General features: G+C 39.4%; 1 protein-coding gene across 2 annotated transcripts in view; it reads left to right on the forward strand.

The window, feature by feature from the left end:
- Positions 1-20,701, forward strand: part of LOC122404561 (dipeptidyl aminopeptidase-like protein 6) — a 205,773-nt gene that overhangs the window by 86,321 nt on the left and 98,751 nt on the right. The window contains exons 1-2 of one of the 2 annotated variants that reach the window (XM_043408620.1): positions 4,498-4,631; positions 9,404-9,479. The exons of the other annotated variant lie outside the window; for it this stretch is intronic. The gene's annotated coding sequence lies outside the window, so the exon portion shown is untranslated. Of the gene's footprint in view, positions 1-4,497; positions 4,632-9,403; positions 9,480-20,701 lie in introns of those variants that run through there. 2 annotated transcript variants of the gene reach the window in all.

Raw genomic sequence — 20,701 nt, forward strand, 5'->3', positions numbered from 1 at the left:
GTATTAGTTTAATTACAATTAAATAAAATCACTGCCAAGTGAATTCGTATAAATTCTTCTTCAATGCAATTTGTTAAAACGGAAAAAATTAATCGAGGTTCCGTTTTCATTACTTTCAGAGGATTATTATCGTACGATTTACGTGGACAAAGATAAAAACGTATGTGTAATCTTCTTAGCTCCCGAAAAATTATCAATCGACGTTTAATGGGGCCAAGTATATGAATTTTTATTTTTATTCCAGACTTGAAAGGTTTGCAATATATCCGAGGCAAATATAACTTTGTACGTTTACGCGTTCGATATTATTCCTTTTGCTGGGGAAATTAAGGATCGCATAGCCGTATCAAATTCAACGCTACCACGATAGAAATTGAAATGCAACGGGTCTCTCAAAGGGAAAGTAACTCGGTATAAAGGTAATATTTCTTAACGAGACTCATTCGATTACGATTTAATTTTTCAAACGTACCACTTTGCTATAATATTGCCTTTCATACAATTTTTTATTTTTATTTCTACGTCAGCAAATTCACACTAATTTTGTCTAGCTTCTACTGTGAACTACGATAAAAATATTTATGCATTTTAAATAATAATAATTGCCATTTAATTTTCAACGCGAAATAAATTAATTCCGCGACACTATGTTTCCCTCTGATGCGCGTTTCTCGTTCCGGGCGATCTGGTTATTGTTTTTGCCGGACCCAACGAACGATAAAAATCACCGAGCACGAGTTCCCCTGGTATCGTCGCGTCGACGTTTGCCAAACGGCGGGGTTCGACGCGAGAAATTTCGTCGAGGCTCATAATCCAACCGACATTTCGCTACGCCGAACCCAACGTTCGTCCCTGCACGGGGGAAAAAGCCAAGTATTACTTACGGTTACCCGTTCCCCGACAATACCGCCATAAACTAACTTCCTCGGACTTCTATTACCGCGTTGGTCCCCGCTATTCGTCGACCCGCATTTTACAAACTTCCTCGCGCGAGTTCCCTGCCCCCCGTCCAAGTTTTTATTGTCCCGAGCACCGCTCCGGGACCCGAACTTTGGACGATATTTCAAGATCAACCCGAAAACAATTCGACGTCAGTCGGTTAACGGGATCCGATCGTGCAAAACAACGATCCTCGAGCTGTCTGTTCGCTCGACGAGCCCGACCTCGAAACGATCGAAAATTGAAAACGCCGACGAAGCTGTTTCTACGAGGCCCGGGTTTCCAATTTTAGTATGCGAGAGTGACCCTAGCTGTGAAAAATCCTCGACGAGCAGATAGGCGAAACGTTACGACAAACAACGGCCATTTGTCACCGTTCGAGATTGATAGATCGACTGCAGTCCACGGTGTGGTGCGCTGAAAATTGAGACGCATTCGATCGAAACACACACACACACGCTGGAGCAAACATCAGCGCCAACGACGGCTTCGTATTATAAATTTATCGCGTCCTCTTCGCGACAGTCTCGTATCGAGGCGTATCGAGTGCAGGCAACTTGTATTTCTCATCTATATTTTGTCGTTAATTAATCGGACGGCGTCCATCTTGAGAGTTCTCCTTACGACCCCAAAGTTTCTTAAATTTTACAGATGTAAAATTTCTTTCTACGTTAACCAGTCCCCGTTTTTGGGCTCGTGCTTTTTTCGGGTGCAGGCAACTTGTATTTCTCATCTATATTTTGTTGTTAATTAATCAGACGGCGTCCATCTTGAGAATTCTCGTTACGACCCCAAAGTTTCTTTTTAACAGATGTAAAATTCCTGTTTACGTTAACCAGTCTCCATTTTTGGGCTCGTGCTTTTTTCGGGTGCAGGCAACTTGTATTTCTCATCTATATTTTGTTGTTAATTAATCAGACGGCGTCCATCTTGAGAATTCTCGTTACGACCCCAAAGTTTCTTTTTAACAGATGTAAAATTCCTTTCTACGTTAACTAGTCTCCGTTTTTGGGCTCGTGCTTTTTTCGGGTGCAGGCAACTTGTATTTCTCAGTTATACTTTGTCGTTAATTAATCAGACGGCGTCCATCTTGAAAGTTCTCGTTACGACTCCAAAGTTCCTTAAGGGGCCTTTCTATCTTGTGGGATTTTAAAAATCGAATTTTTTTTTTGCATTGTCTTTTAGTATGTAGTCTCGAAAATATGTCTACCAAATATTAAATTGAAATTCTGAAAACTAACGAAGTTATAGCCTACTGTAATGTACCACGCGCAGGGATGTATAACAACAGGACGTGAAACTTTAAAGCTGTCTTTCTACTTTGTGGGATTAAATAAATTTAATTTTTTTTTGCATTGTCTTTTAGTATGTAGTCTCGAAAATATGTCTACCAAATATTAAATTGAAATTCTGAAAACTAACGAAGTTATAGCCTACTGTAATGTACCACGCGCAGGGATGTATAACAACAGGACGTGAAACTTTAAAGCTGTCTTTCTACTTTGTGGGATTAAATAAATTTAATTTTTTTTTGCATTGTCTTTTAGTATGTAGTCTCGAAAATATGTCTACCAAATGTTAAATTGAAATTCGGAAAATTAACGAAGTTATAAAACTTTATGAAACTTTAAAGCTGTTTTTCTCGAAACTACAATTTTCGGCACTGCGTATGTGATAACAGAAAAACTATTCAAGATATCAATAGGAAATTTATACAGTATCTTTAGAACTAGTCTCCCAATAGCATGAACTAGGATAATTGCGATATCTGCAATACTTTTTCTTTTATTAACAAAAAGGCAGCCGAATATATGAAAATATTCAGTATTTTTTCGTAAAATGCCATTTTGCCATTTTTTGTTTTTTTGAAAAGATCCTCATGCTATAACCACGCTCATCTATGTTAAGAATATCGTTGGTTTTTGGATTTCGGATAACTTGTTCGCAAGATATCACATACGCAGTCATGGGGCCGTTCCTAAAAACTATTGTTTGTTGATCAACAAAAACAGCGTAATAAATAGATATTATGCGTTGCAAAAATTCGTAAATATAGCTAAATATATAATAAATGTATCTACAAAACACGGAATTAATCGCTCTTTAATAGCCCGCAAAAAAAAATCACAAAGAAACATCTATTTTTCGTGCCTACAAGATAGAATGGCCCCTTACATTTAACAGATACAAAATTCTTTCAACATCATTACAAAACTTGTATTTCTCATCTATACTGTAGGATTTAACGAAGAGGATTTATTTAAGGAACAAATGTACAAATCATACAATTATAATAAACGAATTTGGAACACACAAATTAATAATTAACAACACAAATTAAAATCACGTCCGTCTTTCACAATCACTCGTTTTTCACTCCCTGTTGTCTCGTTGCCCCTAGTAGCCCCTTCTTTCTTCAACAAAACACTTTCAACCCTTTTGCACATAAATTAACATCGAACAAAACTACAGCGTGGCACAAATATTCGATACAAATCTCCTACAATACTTTGTCGTTAATTAATCAGACGGCGTCCATCTTGAGAGTTCTCCTTACGACTCCAAAGTTTCTTAAGGGGTCTGGTAACTCTAGAATATTGAAAAATTCGATTTTTTTTTTGTTGGCTTAAATAATAGTTTGAAGCCTTAAAAACATTATGCGAAAGGTCTCAGTGCCGGAACAATGTTTTTGCTGAAAATTTCGAGCCCCAAACGATGACGTGTATCTGCGTCCTGTAGCGCGTTAAATGCATTTTCCTCGGAACTATGTTTTACAAAACGGTGTGCAGCATTACTCCAGTTCTAATTAATCAATCGCTTTGAAAATTTACAGTTATCTTTACTATTATATTTATTAGGCATCGACGATCCGTTTTTTTTCAAAATTGTCAAATAATTCTGCAAAATATTCGTAATAAGAACTCGTTTTTGTGTTAAAATTCGATTTTAAGTTTCAAATATCTGCCACATTGTTTATTTTTCTATAAATTGAAATGTCTCATCGTCGATGCCTAGGACATTTATCATAGTTAATGGAATATTTCGGTTTTTGTTGTACATAACAACCATTTTACCACAATCCTGCACACCAGCTGGCCATCGAAACAAGAAGTGGCTCGGGAACATGGCGCTGCGTAGGCTTAATTATAAATCTTTTTTAAACATTGCCAAGGGTTTTTTTCAACATTTGTTATACCTAAATACAGTGCAAAGTTTCAGGATAATTGAATGCTTACATTATCTTCAGTGTTGCTTAAAAAAATGCCTCGTTTTCCACACCGCTAGAGGTACCAGACCCTTTAAATTTAACAGATACAAAATTCCTCTCCACGTTAACTAGTCTCTGTTTTCGGCTCGTGCTTTTGATTTATAGTTTCGCTTTCGTGTCCCCGCGACTGGGGGAAATAAAATGACAGCGGCAATTAATAGACGTCCGAGAGTCCACGAATAAGCGTCCGGCGTAATTTCTCCTGGTTCCCTCTCGCGCCGTTTCTGTCCGCGAAAGACGGACCGAGACTACTGGCAGCTAGTCGGGAAACAGAGAGAAACGGGAAAGGGACGAGGATCGAGAAAGAATGAGACACTGGACGAGTGTTTATTCAGTCGCGAGCGCGAAACCGTTCGAAGAAGACCGAACGAATCGAACCGGTAATCCCGAAAAGCACGAAATTTCTTTCTGCCCCGAAAAAAATGTGAGTTTTAATCCGAGTGCAGTTCACGAGTTCAGCCTTATTTCATCCGCGTCGTGGCATTTTTCTTGTGTCGCTTCTTTCTTGCTTCCACTTTTTCCCACCTCTCGTATAAATAAACGTTGCTGGAGCACTTTAACTGCTTCGTTGGATCCAATACTCTTTCTATAATTTGTTTACCCTCCCCTCGAATGTTTGCACTAAATTTCGTGGCTATTTGGAGGAACAGAAACGATAGTGATTTTTTTTTACCGAAGAAACGGTGGTCATATTTTAGAAAGTATTCTTGGGACCGATCCCGAAGTCACAGATTTTAAAATAGTCGAGCGTTGAAAAAAATATTACGCGCGTTGTGGTTCACCTTGTCCAAAGATCTTGATAGAATATGTTTGATAGTGAGTCAGCGGTGTGATTTCACCAAACACGCGTTTCGACGAAACCTTCAGCGTTCTATAAATCAATTGCATAATAACGTTCGCGATTATCGTCACGCGTCTCGAGAACGCCCTTTATTCCCGGTAGTTTCGAATCCGATTTCATGGTATTTTTATTCTAATAGAAATCTTTTAATAGATCACACGGAGGATTTCTTGTTTTGCTCTTTCGTTAGGCAATAAAAGTCTACGCGGTGTAAAATTAGAAGCTTTATACCGATGCTTTCAATATTAACCACACGTGACACGAAAGTCAGATCAAAAGTTTACTTCGTCGATCAGATTTTTAATAATTTTTTATTAATATTTCTCGACACTGCTTTTGTCCCCGGTGGTCTAGCCTTGACAATCGGACACGATTTAATGTGGTGTTCGTGTCTGGACGGTTTCCAGGTCGTGGGTAGTACATTTACATCCTTATCGAAAAACTTCGTTACTTAAAACTTATACTTAGAACTTTAAATGCGGATTGCGAATGTGAAAATTATCGTGGCGAGACCGTTTTTGCCACAGTATATTAGACACACGAGAATCTAGGTGCAAGGCCTTTCGACTATACTCGTGCAATAAATAACCGTCTTTAACCGAATCTATATTCAGCTTACCAAGTTTCAGCTTTTCGTTCAAGCTTTCGTTCAGCTAGATTCACCTATCTTAATTACACCCCTATTGTTATTAACGCAAATTGAAAGGAAAATTTAAAGCGTGTAAATAATATAGCAACGAAGATTACTCATAGATTTTAAACGAAGTTCGAAGTTTTTCACTTTTCAGTTTTACGTTTCCACGAATCCGTTCAAGCTTTCGTTCAGCTAGATACAGCTATCTTAATTACGCCTCTATTGTTATTAACGCCAATTGGAAGCAAAATTTTAACGATTTTAAATAATATAGCAACGAAGATTACCCATAGATTTTAAACGAAGTTCGAAGTTTTTCACTTTTCAGTTTTACGATTCCACGAATCCGTTCAAGCTTTCGTTCAGCTAGATACAGCTATCTTAATTACGCCTCTATTGTTATTAACGCCAATTGGAAGCAAAATTTTAACGATTTTAAATAATATAGCAACGAAGATTACCCATAGATTTTAAACGAAGTTCGAAGCTTTTCACTTTTCAGTTTTACGTTTCCACGAATCCGTTCAAGCTTTCGTTCAGCTAGATACAGCTATCTTAATTACGCCTCTATTGTTATTAACGCCAATTGGAAGCAAAATTTTAACGATTTTAAATAATATAGCAACGAAGATTACCCATAGATTTTAAACGAAGTTCGAAGCTTTTCACTTTTCAGTTTTACGTTTCCACGAATCCGTTCAAGCTTTCGTTCAGCTAGATACAGCTATCTCAATTACGCCCCTATTGTTATTAACGCAAATTGAAAGTAAAATTTAAAGAGTGTAAATAATATAGCAACGAAGATTACTCATCGATTTTAAACGAAGTTCGAAGTTTTTCACTTTTCAGTTTCACGTTTCCACGAATCCCATTTCCCCCTGCATTTTGCTTCTATTTACAAGCGATTGGAAAAACCGGTGAAAACAGTGACAGGGAAAAGTGTGTACGAAAAAACAAGTGCTTCGGTTTTTCATCGAGATGCCTGTGGAAACGCATTTCGTTTCGCGGTTGCTCTGGAAATAGCGAAAGCTTAGAGCGGAAACGAACACGGTCGTTGGACGCCATCTTTTTTTCGAGTTGCGCTCGCTGACCGAGCACATCCGACGAGGTTTGAACTTTCGCAGACTTTTTACTCGAAACACGTATGTATGTATGTATGTATTTCAATTCTCATATTCGAAACGATAAATCAGGTAGGAAGTAGTAAACGTACGCACGGAATATCTCTCGATATTTTCCACCCCCTGAAAATTACACAGAAACGCGAACAGCTAATAATTACCGTGACTATATATAATCACATTTGATGTATCGATAGGATTGAATACAGGGCCATTATTGGCTTAGCTCCATCGATCGTGCTCTGCCTTAATATTAACAAAATGTTGACGTTAATATTTTCCAGGATTATCCGCAGCCGCTTACGAACTGAATTTAACTTTATAATTTCGGGGAGCGTTTCATTTCCGCTACAAATTGGCGCCCGTGTTGATCGAAATCGCGCTGACGACAGAATTTTATATAAACTAGAATCTTTAATTCAACATTTGTTCATGATAAATTAAATCCCATCGAGAAGCATCGTATTTTCCAAAAGCAATGTTAACGGAATATTAACACGTTGGCTGTCACATCAAAACCGTACAATTTTCTACAAAAACTTCGATTTTAGACAATTGTAAACTGCATAACATAAAACTTGTCTTCGGTATTTATTTTCGTAACCACGTTAAACTTCGCCCTATACAAATTTATTTAACATTTAAATTTCAATTTTAGAATAAATTGATTAATTGGTTAATTCCATAGTGGGACAGTCTTGTGTTAATTCCATAGTGGGACAGTTTTGTGGCAGTCAAAGTGTTAAATCTCAAGTTTAGTCTTCGTAAAATTGTATTTTTCTGGAGATGGACGAAAAGTCTGGCTTTAGGTTGGCTGGGATGGTCTCTGTCAATCTCGAAAAACGGGAAGGAAATTCTATTGCCTGTAAGAGGGGTTCGCGGGACAATGCATTTGCAGGGCCCGGAAGTCTCTTCCTTAACTTCCCGCGAGCGCGCGCTTAACGCTAATCACCGAAAGCCACTCAAAAACTTCGAAGAAGTAGTTTTAGTCGTTCGATGGAAATTTAGATCGTTGGATTTCCTCGGTGAAAGCTCGACGCCGGTTACCTTCGGGGCGGACTTCGACGCGGGAAAAGTGTACAGAACGAACGGAACTCGAGCGAGAAAGAGAGAGAGAGAGAGAGAGAGGGTCGATTGTGGAGCAGGGTCCCACAACTTTCGCCGGAAGTTCCGTGGGATGCTGCTCCGTGATCGAGCGGAGTTCCACTGAATGCGAGGAATTTCAATGCGTTTCGATCCTCAGGTGCGACGGTCTATTTACTCTCGAACTACGGGAACCTCGAAACACTGTATCGAAACGGCGAACAGTTTTACCGTTCCCTTCGGAATTATGTAAAAGGAAGTCAATTAGCCGGCCTCAATCTATTCTCTAACGCTCTCCACCCTGAAACGTGCGTCGAATTATGTGTTACGCTCTCGATACGAAGTTAAACATTTTCAAAATTTATTTGATTCGATCTAATAACGTGCAACGTTTAAAATATGAAGTTCAAAAATTTTTTTTAATTTATTTAGCTCGATTTAATAACGTGCAACGTTTAAAATAGTGAAGTTCAAAATTTTTTTTAAATTTATTTAGCTCGATTTAGTAATGTGCAATTTTTAAAATAGTTAAGTTAAAAATTTTTTTAAAATTTATTTAACTCGATCGAATAACGTTTGGGGCAGGAAATAAAAATTTAGTCTTTCTATCTAATTTTTCCCCCGCTATTATATATATATTTTATGTATTTTATTTTAATTATATAATTTAAAAATTAACGTTTGTTCGTCGAATAGGCGGCGTTGATCGAATTAGATTTGAAAACAATTTCTAAACGCTTTAAGCACCCGAAGTAGGCTCGCTCGAAAATTCATGCAGATTCCTGGGGTCGTTTTATTCGAGCGTATTCCCGATACTGAATCGATTATTGGATGGCGGAGGGCGGGCGAAAGAGGGGCGCGATTCAATTTCGATGAGAATTTTATATTCCTCGAACGATCCTCGATAATCAATGAAACGCCCCGGGATTCGGGGATTAAAATGCCGTCTTTGTAATCAGCTGGATCGATCGGGAACCGGAAACCGCGATGGACCACGGAGGATTGATAGACGAAAGCGGCGGGGTTCGAATTCGGGGGTCACTTGCGAGGTGTTTGCGTAACTTCCGCGGTCCGTCGAGCTGGAGATTGTCCAAACGACGTTTCATTCCACGACGCGAGCTTATTTTGCATTCGTCGAAGGACCACGTAAAGGGTGGTCTCGTTTCTACCATCGAAAAATGATTCGAAACTTTCGCTAGTTTAAAATTTTTAATAAACTGTTGAGAAACGAATTTGTAATTCGCGCGCGATTGATGGTATACAGAGCCATCTAGTGGGTGGTCACACCGTTCTTTTGTTGTTCGTTGCAATATAAGGACTTCTGTCCTTAAAGAACATGTTTTTGTATTCCAAGTGATCCATACGATAATAAAACATTCTGTCATTAATATATATTCACGCATCAATTCGAATATAAACCATAATCAATATATCGATACTATTGGGAACGTTAAAATTCACGATGAGAAAATAGTTACGTATTTTATATAACTAACACTTGATTCTATTTGTTGCAGGTAAGGCTGTGATTAACATTCTACTCTCTACTCCGGTAAATACTCAAGGACCAACGCTACCAAGTCCATTCTATGAGTGAGTAGACGCGACAATGATTATTTACAATCTAAATGCGATACTGTGCGTCCGCGGGAAGCTGAAAAGTGAAAGGAACGCGAGTCCGATTGGCGCTAGGATCCCCACTCTAGCTTAGACTTTGACGCTATTGGACGACGCGTAGGAGGAGAGTGGGGATGGGTGGAGCCAAAGCGAGGCACTCCCCTGCTAGCCAACTTCTCGCCAACGTACAGTACACCAAAATTTTCGAATTTATAATCCCCCCAAATTTGTCACTCTTGACTTTCGTCTCGTTTTCAGTCACAGAGTATTATAATAAGACTGCGGATGTTTATGCATTTATGGGAAATTTTAATCCTCAAAGAACTACAGAATGCATTTAATATTGTAGGAAATAAAATTAAAATGTAGATAAAGAACGTTAAATTTATTTAGACATATAATAAAACAAAGATAATAACGCGCTACGTCTCAACTCTCGTGTCGACTCTTCGACGACTCGCTCGACTCTGCCTTTTTTCAGGGCCAGCCACGCGCGCCTTCCAAACGAACGACGCCACACGCAACATTGTCGCCCATCGATATCGACACCGCTTTCATGAACAATCATTCGTTTCCAAGCATTCGTTACTCACTCATACCACTCATGATTCACACACACACACACACCACAATATGCAAAAATATAAGAAATACTTAACACTTTACCGACCGATAGCCTATTAATCGACTGTTTTACCGGCTAACGCTTACCGACTGATAGCCTATTAATCAACTGTTTTATCGGTCGGCGTTTACCGACCGATAGCCGATTAATCAACCGCTACCGGTCGGTAAAGTGTTAAAGTAAGATACGAATTATTATGTTTAGGGGTTGAGACAGCCCCCTGCGAAGCTTCCGGTTTCATTAATTCTATTAATAAAAATGTGAATTTGCATAAAGATCCGCAGTCTAATTCTAATAAAAATAAAAATCGATTTTCCAAATACGGTGAGCACAGAACGAGCCCTCGAGCATCGAGTGTTTTCTCCTCGTAATCGCGAACGGTTTCTTGGGTCTTAGTTAGCTCACCTGAGGTCAGACTTCACCGTGGCGCGTTTGGGTCGTTCGCGGGGAACCAGAATAGACCGGGCAGACGCGACGAAAATATTGATAGCAGCCCCCGGTTGCCAAGAATGTCACGGCTAAGCGTCGAGCACGCGGAACAAAATGCTTCGTGTGTTCGAGCAACGCGTCCAGCAGATTTTCCACGGTTTCTTTTCTGAATGGGGCGGGCGAATTTCGCGTTTGTTCCGCGAACACACGTGCCTCTATATATAGCGAAAGGATCCGCGGATAGGTTCGCGCAACGGGCCGCTCCGACAGAGATAGATCTCGCCCCGCGTATATTTAGCGAAACGCCCGGTTTTTCGCCGGCGAAGTGGGAAAGGGACGCACGGCGTCGCGTCGAAAACGCTCTGACAAATGCCAGATCGACGCCGGCAGCTGCGTTTCAACGTTCAAGATACAAATATTTTCAAAGCTACGAAACGCCGCGATGGGGATTTGTTTAGGTCAGGGTTTCTTAACCTGAGGCTCGCGGTTACGCGCCGTTCGAACGGGCAAACGAACTTACAAGCACTCCGTTGAAATTAAACAACCCTAATTATTCCCACAAAGTCAGAATTCTCGAGATATTTGAGGTTTCATGATCCGAAGTAAATTTTTTTGTGTCTGTTCAAAAAATAACCGAACTATTTTTAAAGAATTTTTTTAATTTAATTTACAACTTATTGCTCTTTGTCTCCTTCAAAGTACTCCCCTCCTCTATACACACACTTGTTCCAGCGATGTTTCCATTTTACGGTTTCCTGGAAAGTTTCTTTTGGAACATCCTTCAACGCCTGTAACGAGTTTGGTTATTATTCTAGTTTGCGATGTGTTAGCGAGCAGTGTGTCCGGCATATTAGTTCATTATCCTCGAATCCATTGCAATCCCTTGCAAAAATCCTACAATATTAATTGTACATCCGTAAAATAAATTCGAATGTCGAGAATAATTTGGGTTGCTAGGGAGCTGGCTTGAGTTTATTGCCCAGTTTACTCTCGCATGCAGGAACTGCATCTTCCGAAAGCAATTCAATTTATTGCCTCCGGAGATAAATGCATAATCCCAGTTCGTGTTTCACTGTGTGCAATGGCATTCTCTTGCCTACGTGTCGTCTCTATTATAAAAACAATGTCATCTCTATTATAAAAGTGTCAAGCATGCAATGTAAAGCTCATACTCGACGAATGTAAATTTCAGTAAACTTGTAATAGAAAATGGCTTCTCTGGTCACATATGTATCTAGATACAAATAGGTGAACAGTGGGTATAGTCAGTGACAATAATTATTATATATAAATGTGCTAAGTCCTAGTTGCATGGACGTCCAAAGAACAGGGAAGCTTTAAGTCCAACATACCGATTCGCCTCCATTCGCAACCTCGTTTCCAACGAAGGATTTCCCAGCGACTCGGAGGATCTCATCGATTCTCAGGGGCGGACTTTTTCCCGCATCGACGTCACGAAGCAGCCAAGAGAGATATCGTCAGACATCTTTATCCCGGTCGGGGAAGAGCCGGCGTTCCCGGCGCGGCCGACTTTTCAGGCTCTCTCGTTTTTCCCCGGGTAGCGCGGGTCGTAAATCGCGGCCGCCAGCCGGATTTAATATGCCGCGCGAAACGATACGTACCCCGGAGAAAACCGGCCATAATAGCCTTTATCGGGCCACCACCTGCTGGCAGCCGAAGATAGAACGCGACACGGTCACCGGTGATTTGCATAAATACGCGACGGAGTTCCCTTCCTTCCGACGCGCGACCGAAACTCGCCAATTATCGCGGGCTCCGTGCTTGGCGGCCATTAGTCGACCCAACCAAAGTAACGGATGAATATCCCTGTGCCCCTCCGATATTCATCGATAAATAACACGGCGAAAGAAACGCGTTGAAGCGTTGGAAACACGTGAAATATACCCGATTTTCCAACGAAAGTGGATCACAAACTTTTGACTAGCGATTTTGGTTATTCAACTCTGTCTAATCACGCGAGAAATTGTTTCTGAACACCATAGAAATGGAGTAATTTTTCAAACGATTATAACTCCTACGATAGTGAGTGTATTTCATTGAAATTTATTTGTGAAGTAGAGTTTATCTACAAAAAAGTAGCGAAAAAAAAAATTTCAAATCGTTCTGGAAAAATTATTATCGGTTGCAGGGGTCAATTACAATCATTTTTGGTGAATAGACATATCCCCAAAATCCTACCCACTTTCGAGAAAAAAATTCGAGAAGATGCCTAAATTTTTCAGTGAAAAATAAAATTTCAAATCGTTCTGGAAAAATTATTTTCGATTGCAGGGGTCAATTATAATCATTTTTGGTGAATAGATATACCCCCGAAATCCTACCCACTTTCGAGAAAAAAATTCGAGAAGATGTGAAATTTTTCGGCGAGAAGAAAATATTTCAAATCGTTTTGGAAAAATTATTTTCAGTTGCATGGATCAATTATAATCATTTTTGGTGAATAGATATACCCCCAAAATCTTAACTATTTGCGAGAAAAAAATTCATTACCGAAACTATAATTTCGGGCCAGAAATGTCTTCTTCGAAATTTCATGCGTATCTTTAAAACGTCATAACTTCTGGACGGATTGGGCGATTTTAATTTTTCAAAACGCAAACAACGCGTATTTTGATGTAGAATATGTAGAAATTCGAAGAATATTGGAAAAGTTGCTCCTTAACACCGTAAAGTTTCAAAAACTCCATAAACGTGGTCGAAATTTCAAACGACCATAACTCCTACAATAGTGCATGGATTTCATTGAAATTTATTCTTGCAGTAGAGCTCATAGATATCTACAAACAAGTATTAAAAATGAGTGAAAAAATGAAAAACGAATTTTTGAGAAAAATCGACAGGGGGTAGGTGCCTGAATTTTTCGACGAAATTGAAAAGTTTCAAATCGTTCTGGAAAAATTATTTTCAGTGGCGGGGGTCCATTATAATCGCTTTTGGTGAATAGACATACCCCCGAATTCCTACGCATTTTCGAGAAAAAAATTCCTTACCGAAAATCTGATGTCTGACCATACCATTGATATGTTTCCCTGAAATTTCATACGTAGGTTTAAAACATCATAACTTCTGAATGGGTTGAACGATTTTAATTTTTCAACAGGCAAACAACGCGTATTTTGATGTAGAATATGTAGAAATTCTAAGAATATTGGAAAAGTTGCTCGTTAACACCGTAAAGATACAAAACCCCCATAAACGTGGTCCAATTTTCAAACGGCCATAACTCCTGCAATAGGTAAAATACTTTATTGAAATTTTAGGAGGAAGTAGTGTTCATGGACACCTACAAAAAAGTATTAAACAACTGTTCTCTATAGCATCAAATAAAGTTACTAATAATTAAAAGCGTATTTAGAAGAAAAATCGACAAGGGGGTGCCTTAATTTTGCGGCGAAAAAAAAATTTTAAATCGTTCTAAAAAAATTATTTTCAGCTAGGGGACTCAATTACAATAATTTTTGGTGAATAGACATACCCTCGAATTCCTACCCACTTTCGAGAAAAAAATTAGAGAATGTGTGAAGTTTTTCGACAAAATTAAAAAATTTCAAATCGATCTGGAAAAATTATTGTCAGTTGCAGGGGCCAATTGCAATCATTCTTGGTGAATAGACATATCCCCGAAATCCTACGCACTTCCGAGAAAAAAATTCGAGAATGTGCCTAAATGTTTTGTCGAAAAAAAAAAATTTCAAATCGTTCTGGAAAAATTATTTACAGTTGCAGGGGCCAATTGCAATCATTCTTGGTGAATAGACATACCCACGAAATCCTACACACTTTCGAGAAAAAAATTCTTTACCGAAAAAACAATGTGCATTGATATAATAATCGATGAAACAAGTAACTATATTCACATTTTTTTCATTTTTTTGATTCTGTAAATCCAATGATCCCCTAGCTTGCCTTTGTACTTTTGCTTATTTATGCAATTGCAGAATGAATTTTCTATTCTTTAAGGTCTTCTTATAAATTAATAACTCTGTGTTCTTTTTATTAGAATTCCACCGTGTTAAGATTTCCACATATCTTTTAAATCGTAACGTTGGCTATCGAAAAGAAAAAAAATGCAAACACGGTGGTCCCCTCGGTCCGTGGACGTAGCCACCGGCTGAAATAGAATTTCCATTCCAGCGACGAACTCTGTATCCTAGTTTCGAACGCGAATTCTGTTTAGCGAAAGAGCCCAGGACTGTTTGGAATTTGACTTTCGAACGCGGAGGGGTGGGATTTTTCGGAAAGTCTCCGGTCAACGGAAACCGCCGCGTCATTGCGGGCAATGAAACTTTTTCTCCCGGAAGTTTGGGGATACCAGCCTCCATCGAAATCCCAACAGCGTGGCTACCATTTTATCTCGCTTATATTTCTCGCGGTGCAATTACAAATTATTGGATATTCAAAGTCAAAGACGCGCGCTATCGAAGTGTAAATTTCCTCGTGACTATTTTCGCAAGTTTCCATCAACAGAAACTGCAACTCCAGGCGTCGAAACTTCGGGAATCCCCTTCGAAGCGAAACAGGATTAAATGCCTCGAAAGTCCGATTTCTGATTCAATTTTGCGCCAGACACTTTCGAGCGATTCGAGGAACTCGGTGTATCGAAATGTCCCGTTCCACGATACAGGATTTCAGGCGATTATAAGAAAATTTTTAAATATTTTCCCGTGGTTCGAGCAGGCTGTTATAGCGTGGAATATTTTACGGTTGGCGCGTGATGATTATTACGACACCGGACATTAATATCCGCCGGTTAAATCCATTTAGCCGCTTTCAGCGAAGGTAAACAACGCTAGAAACGCATCCGCATGCATAATTAATATTTAACCGACTGATAGGGCAGAATAATGCATGAGCTACTTTGCCGTTTGAGGTATTATGCAACGTTGTTGCGTCGGAGGGATCGAACGCTTCCTCGTTGATCAGGAACCTGAACATTTTCGAAAGCTCTCCCGAAGATTCCTTTAATTTCGCCGGATCTACGGAACGAATACTCGGGATTTACAACCGACGGTTTCGTTACGTAAATTCTGGTTTATCGTCGGGCAGGAAGCGAGTACCGAAAGGGCAGAAAGTTCTCTACGCGATCCAGAGACGTATCATGGACGGATCGTCTGCACTTTGTAACATTGGAAGATCGACAGTAAATCCATCCGATCCGAGATCCAAGAGTGCACGAAAAAGGAGCATTTACAAAGAAAGTGCAACACGAATGGGGGAAATGCAGAATATTCAACCTTGGATGCTAACGTTCGATAAAGTTCGACGATTTTCAAAGATATATCGGGAATTTTTACGATTATTCTCGATCTTACAATATAATAAATCTCGAGACTATCGCGAAACGCTTTCAAATTACCCCGTTGTTGTAATATTCTCGAGGTTGAAATTTCCAATTATCTCAACGCTTGAATTAACAGTAGCGCGTATCGTAAAGCACAAAATTCATACTGATTCGATTACGATGATTGCTGGTGTTCCCATTGAACACTGCGTTGAATATCAACCTTGTTCGATGCTATTCGGAATTGTTTTACGAGATTATATCGATTATAGTGATATCAAATGGCATTTACGGTATACAGGGTGTTAGGTCACACCTGGGAAAAATTTTAATGCGAGTTTCTAGAGGCCAAGATAAGACGAAAATCAAGAATATCAATTTCTCGACTGAGGCTTCGTTAAAAAGTTATTAACAATTAAATTAAAAAATTTCAAATCATTCTGGAAAAATTATTTTTAATTACAGGGGTCAATTGTAATCATTTTTGGTCATTACACATACCCCCGAAATCCTATCCACTTTTGAGAAAAAAAATCGGGGAGGTGCAGAAATTTTTCGACAAAAAAAAATTCATCAAATCGTTCTAAAAAAATTATTTTCGATTGCGGAGGTCAATTACAATCATTTTTGTTCGTTACACACATCTCCGAAATCCTACGCATTTTCGAGAAAAAAATTCGAGAAGGTGTGAAATTTTTCGGCGAGAATAAAAAATTTCAAATCATTCTGGAAAAATTATTTTCAGTTACAAGGATCAATTATAATCATTTTTCGTGAAAACATATACCCCCGAAATCCTACCCACTTTTGAGAAAAAAAATTGGGAAGGTGCAGAAATATTTCGACAAAAAAAAATTCTTCAAATCGTTGTAAAAAAATTATTTTCAATTGAGGGGGTCAATTACAATCATTTTTGGTCGTTATGCACACCTCCGAAATCCTACGCACTTTCGAGAAAAAAATTCGAGAAGATGTGAAATTTTACGACGAAAAAGAAAATTTCAAATCATTCTGGAAAAATTATTTTCAGTTACAAGGATCAATTATAAGCATTTCTCGTGAATAGATATACCCCCGAAATCCTACCCACTTTCGAGAAAAAAATTCGAGAAGATGTGAAATTTTACGACGAAAAAGAAAATTTCAAATAATTCTAGAAAAATTATTTTCAGTTACAAGGATCAATTATAAGCATTTCTCGTAAATAGATATTCCCCCGAAATCCTGCACATTTTTGAGAAAAAAATTCAGTACGAGTGGAACTTTAATCGTTAATAACTTTGTAACGAAGCCTCCATTAACAAATTGGTATTCTTGATTTTCGTCGTGTTTCGGCCTCTGGAATACCTCAGTGGAGTTTTTCCCGGGGGTGGCCGAACACCCTGTATAAAAGCAAGGGAGAAATTAATTTCTAATATTTGCAAACTTTCTCGAATATACTCTAACAATCGTTATTAAACTTTGATGACTACTTTACGAAAAAGTGGTAAACTAGTACTTTAACTGTATTATAGAAATATCAAATTTCGTTGTGAATTATTTCCACCCACCGGGTGGTCCTTCGAAAAGGTGCAAATCATTGAAAAGAGAACAGAGGCCCTAACAGCGAGAAATGAGAATCTTCCGTGACGGTGGGTTCTCTTTTTCGTCGCCGGGCGACGAAGTTTCTTGTCGCAGACATTCTAAACCCGGATCAGGTGTCCCGGCTTTGTCAACTAGAACTTCTTCCCCCGCGTCGCGACAACGAAACATGTAAATCTCCGTGCAACTTCCTTGTCGCGGCGCGTCTCTGTCGTGATTGGAAAACTCAACGGAGCGTGCCGTTTCGTATAATGAAGTGCCATATCACTGACGGGAAACGAACGCCGCCGGAAGATCGATGCTTCACGCCCTAGACCATGAATCTGCACGCGTATTGGCCGCTGCCACCATTGGACGCCCCGTGAAATTTATTTTATAAACGTACAAATCATTTTTTATCCATATTTAACTTTATCAACATTATTAGAAAATAACAAGACTCGTTACAGAGAGGTTAGGAAAGAATACATCATTTTTTTGTATAATATAGTCTAATGTTACGACTAGAATTCGATAAAGTTTCATTTTTTATTTTTATCGCTCCTAACTTCGACAATATTCCGTCAGAGATCGCTTAATGATGTTACTATAAGCTAGTAAGAAAATAGATGGTAATATTCTCGAAAAAATTCCCTAGAAATCTCGACCACGATTGGTAAAGTTCAAGCTTAGTGAAACGTGGAGTTAATCTCTTATAATGGTGGCTCAGATGGCGCTGTGGTGCACGAAACTTGAACGACATCTGCATACGCACGTACAGTAATTACAGACGCGGAGATAACGTGGGTATCGAGTAATAGAGGTCGAAGAACAGCTCCCCGGGGAATATCGCGTGTGACAGGTCGTAATGAAGACATTTGTGGGCCGTGAACGTTGAGCAAATCCCGTTGGGAGCAATGTGCGAGACACCAGCGGCGTCCATGACGGTTGAGATTGCGATAGTTCGTGGAGTCGCCGCCAGAGGGCTACGCTCTCGTCTCTCTCGCAAGCACACGATGGAACGACGTTGCAACTTTGAAATAATGGAAATAAGTGGAATAATATTGTGGGTTAAAAATTTTTTGCGAAACCATCCCTCTTCGAGCAGCGTGGAGGCGAAGTGTGTAGGCGAAAGGGGGCATTTTAATCTGCAGAATCGCCGGGAGAATGTTAATTGGACGTCGGAACAATCGAAGTTTCGAGTGGCTCGGTGACACCGAGGGACGCTGGTGTGTCGTATCGATGACAAAAGGGGTATCTGGCGCGAGGATTCGAGGACGGTCGAGCACGTGATTAATTGCTCGATTCTCTCGAAACGCTGACTAAAGGGCGAAAACGTTAGACCAACGGGACGCCCCGTCCGCAATATTAATAACGAGACCGCGTGAAAAGGAGGCCTTCGGTGCTTCCGGCCTTTCAACCCGCGGGGGCCTCTGTCATCCGTCGGGGAACCCCCTAGTCAGCGATTCCCCTGGAGAGCCAACAAAAGCCAACGCCACTTTTCTTCCAACCCGGAGGCGAAGATTTCTGACCCGTTGAAACGTCGACGAAACGTAACCGCGGCCAACCATTTTGATCTACGAACGCCCGTCTCCGGAGACGTATTCCGCTGGAAAAATCCACTGGAAAAGTCCTCAGGAAACCCGGGGACTTCTCTAAGATTAAATCGTATATTTTTAATTGCACTACAACTTTCAGAGAGAGACAATAACGTTAGGATGAAGGAACTCTGCGCAAACGAGGCTAAAATCTTTTTCAATACTTAGAAAATAATTCACAGAAAATGAAATTTTGAGGGGACTTGTCTGAGATTAAATCGTATACTTTTAATTGTAAAAGAAGTCTATACAAACTAGACTACTATTTTATAAGCGAATTGAGTGGAATAGAGGTAGCGAAAGATTATTTTTTATCCATGTTTTTTTTACCGTCAAAAACCGTGCAATTAGGCGGATGTTTATAATCCGGGATTAACGAGTTCCCTAAAATGTTTCGCGAATGTTGAAAACAAATTGCCAGAAGCGAAATATTTTTACGGTCGAACGCGCGATATAAAATCGAACGTTTAATAGTGGAAGTAGCGTTTTGCGTAGCTCTGTCGAGATTTAATAATGGAGTCTCACGGCATTGTCCGGGGGCGTTGAAGCGTGCATGTTCCTTGGAAAGGCTGTTCTCTCGTGTTTTGGTATTGCAGCCGAATTCGTCCGAGTTCTAATGTACTGATACGGTATCACTTTGTCTCTGAAAGCCACTACAGACAATGTAAATTCGACTGGCCACTCAAGGCCGTTCGAAGGGTTAACTCCGGATCCGCCATATCGTTTAGTTACTCTGCCACTCTGTCGAGCAAACTCGATGCCCGAATGCTTTCTGGCTCTAATAGATGGATGAAAGTGTATTTATTAGCCTGGATATCCATTTACACTAAAGGCAAAATAATACCATCCTTAATATTTTGAAATTAATGAAAGGAGAATGTTTTCGGAATCATAGCCTATTTAATAGTAGGGAAACCATTTTCTATCGACTCTTTTCGGATCGAATGCTCAGAAATTATGAGAGATGTATCTTTGATAGCTCAATTCCAAGAAATTTTAGAATTTATTACATTGAAAAATAGAAATTTGATTTCTCGAAGATCTTGTACTGTTTCAAACGATGCAAGTTAGTTTCTTAGATTACACACACGTTAACTAAACATTTAACAAAAGTGTTGATTATTTATTCTGACCCTGTGTTATTCTAATTATCACAGAATAGTGAAATATATAGAAAAATGGTATTGCATATAGTAAAATGGAGACAGGATTTTAGTTCGTACTGAATTCGCAATTTTTATAAAAACAAATGTTATATAGGGCACATAAGTTAGTATCAGGAGGTACAAATACTTCTTTTTGTCCCGAGAAATAGGCCGATCGAGTCTCGCCTCGATTCCCCATTCTCCGGTTCGTATTAATAAACTCGATAAATAAAATTCAGAGCTACAACGTTAAACGTTCGATGATATTTAAAATTTAGAGTCTTGCATCGTAGTAAAATTTCGAACCAATCGGTTTGTTTACCCTGGAATCTCGTTTTGACAATTTTCATCCTTTTGTGTGATTTTTTCATTGTCCGGATGGATGACGCCGTAGGTCAATAGGTTAAGAATGGGGTGGCCTTGAAAAGGTTAAATTTCAGTAGGTTCTGGTCGTATGCATTCGCTCGGGGGGACGGTAAAAAGGGGAATTGTCCAGGAGAGCAGCCATAGAAGCCGCTTATGCCGCACGAGCGGCACGC

This window comes from Colletes gigas, unplaced genomic scaffold (genome assembly GCF_013123115.1).
Source record: "Colletes gigas isolate AHSC1104 unplaced genomic scaffold, ASM1312311v1 Colletes_gigas_Sc00003, whole genome shotgun sequence".
Classification (NCBI taxonomy): Eukaryota; Metazoa; Arthropoda; class Insecta; order Hymenoptera; family Colletidae; genus Colletes; species Colletes gigas.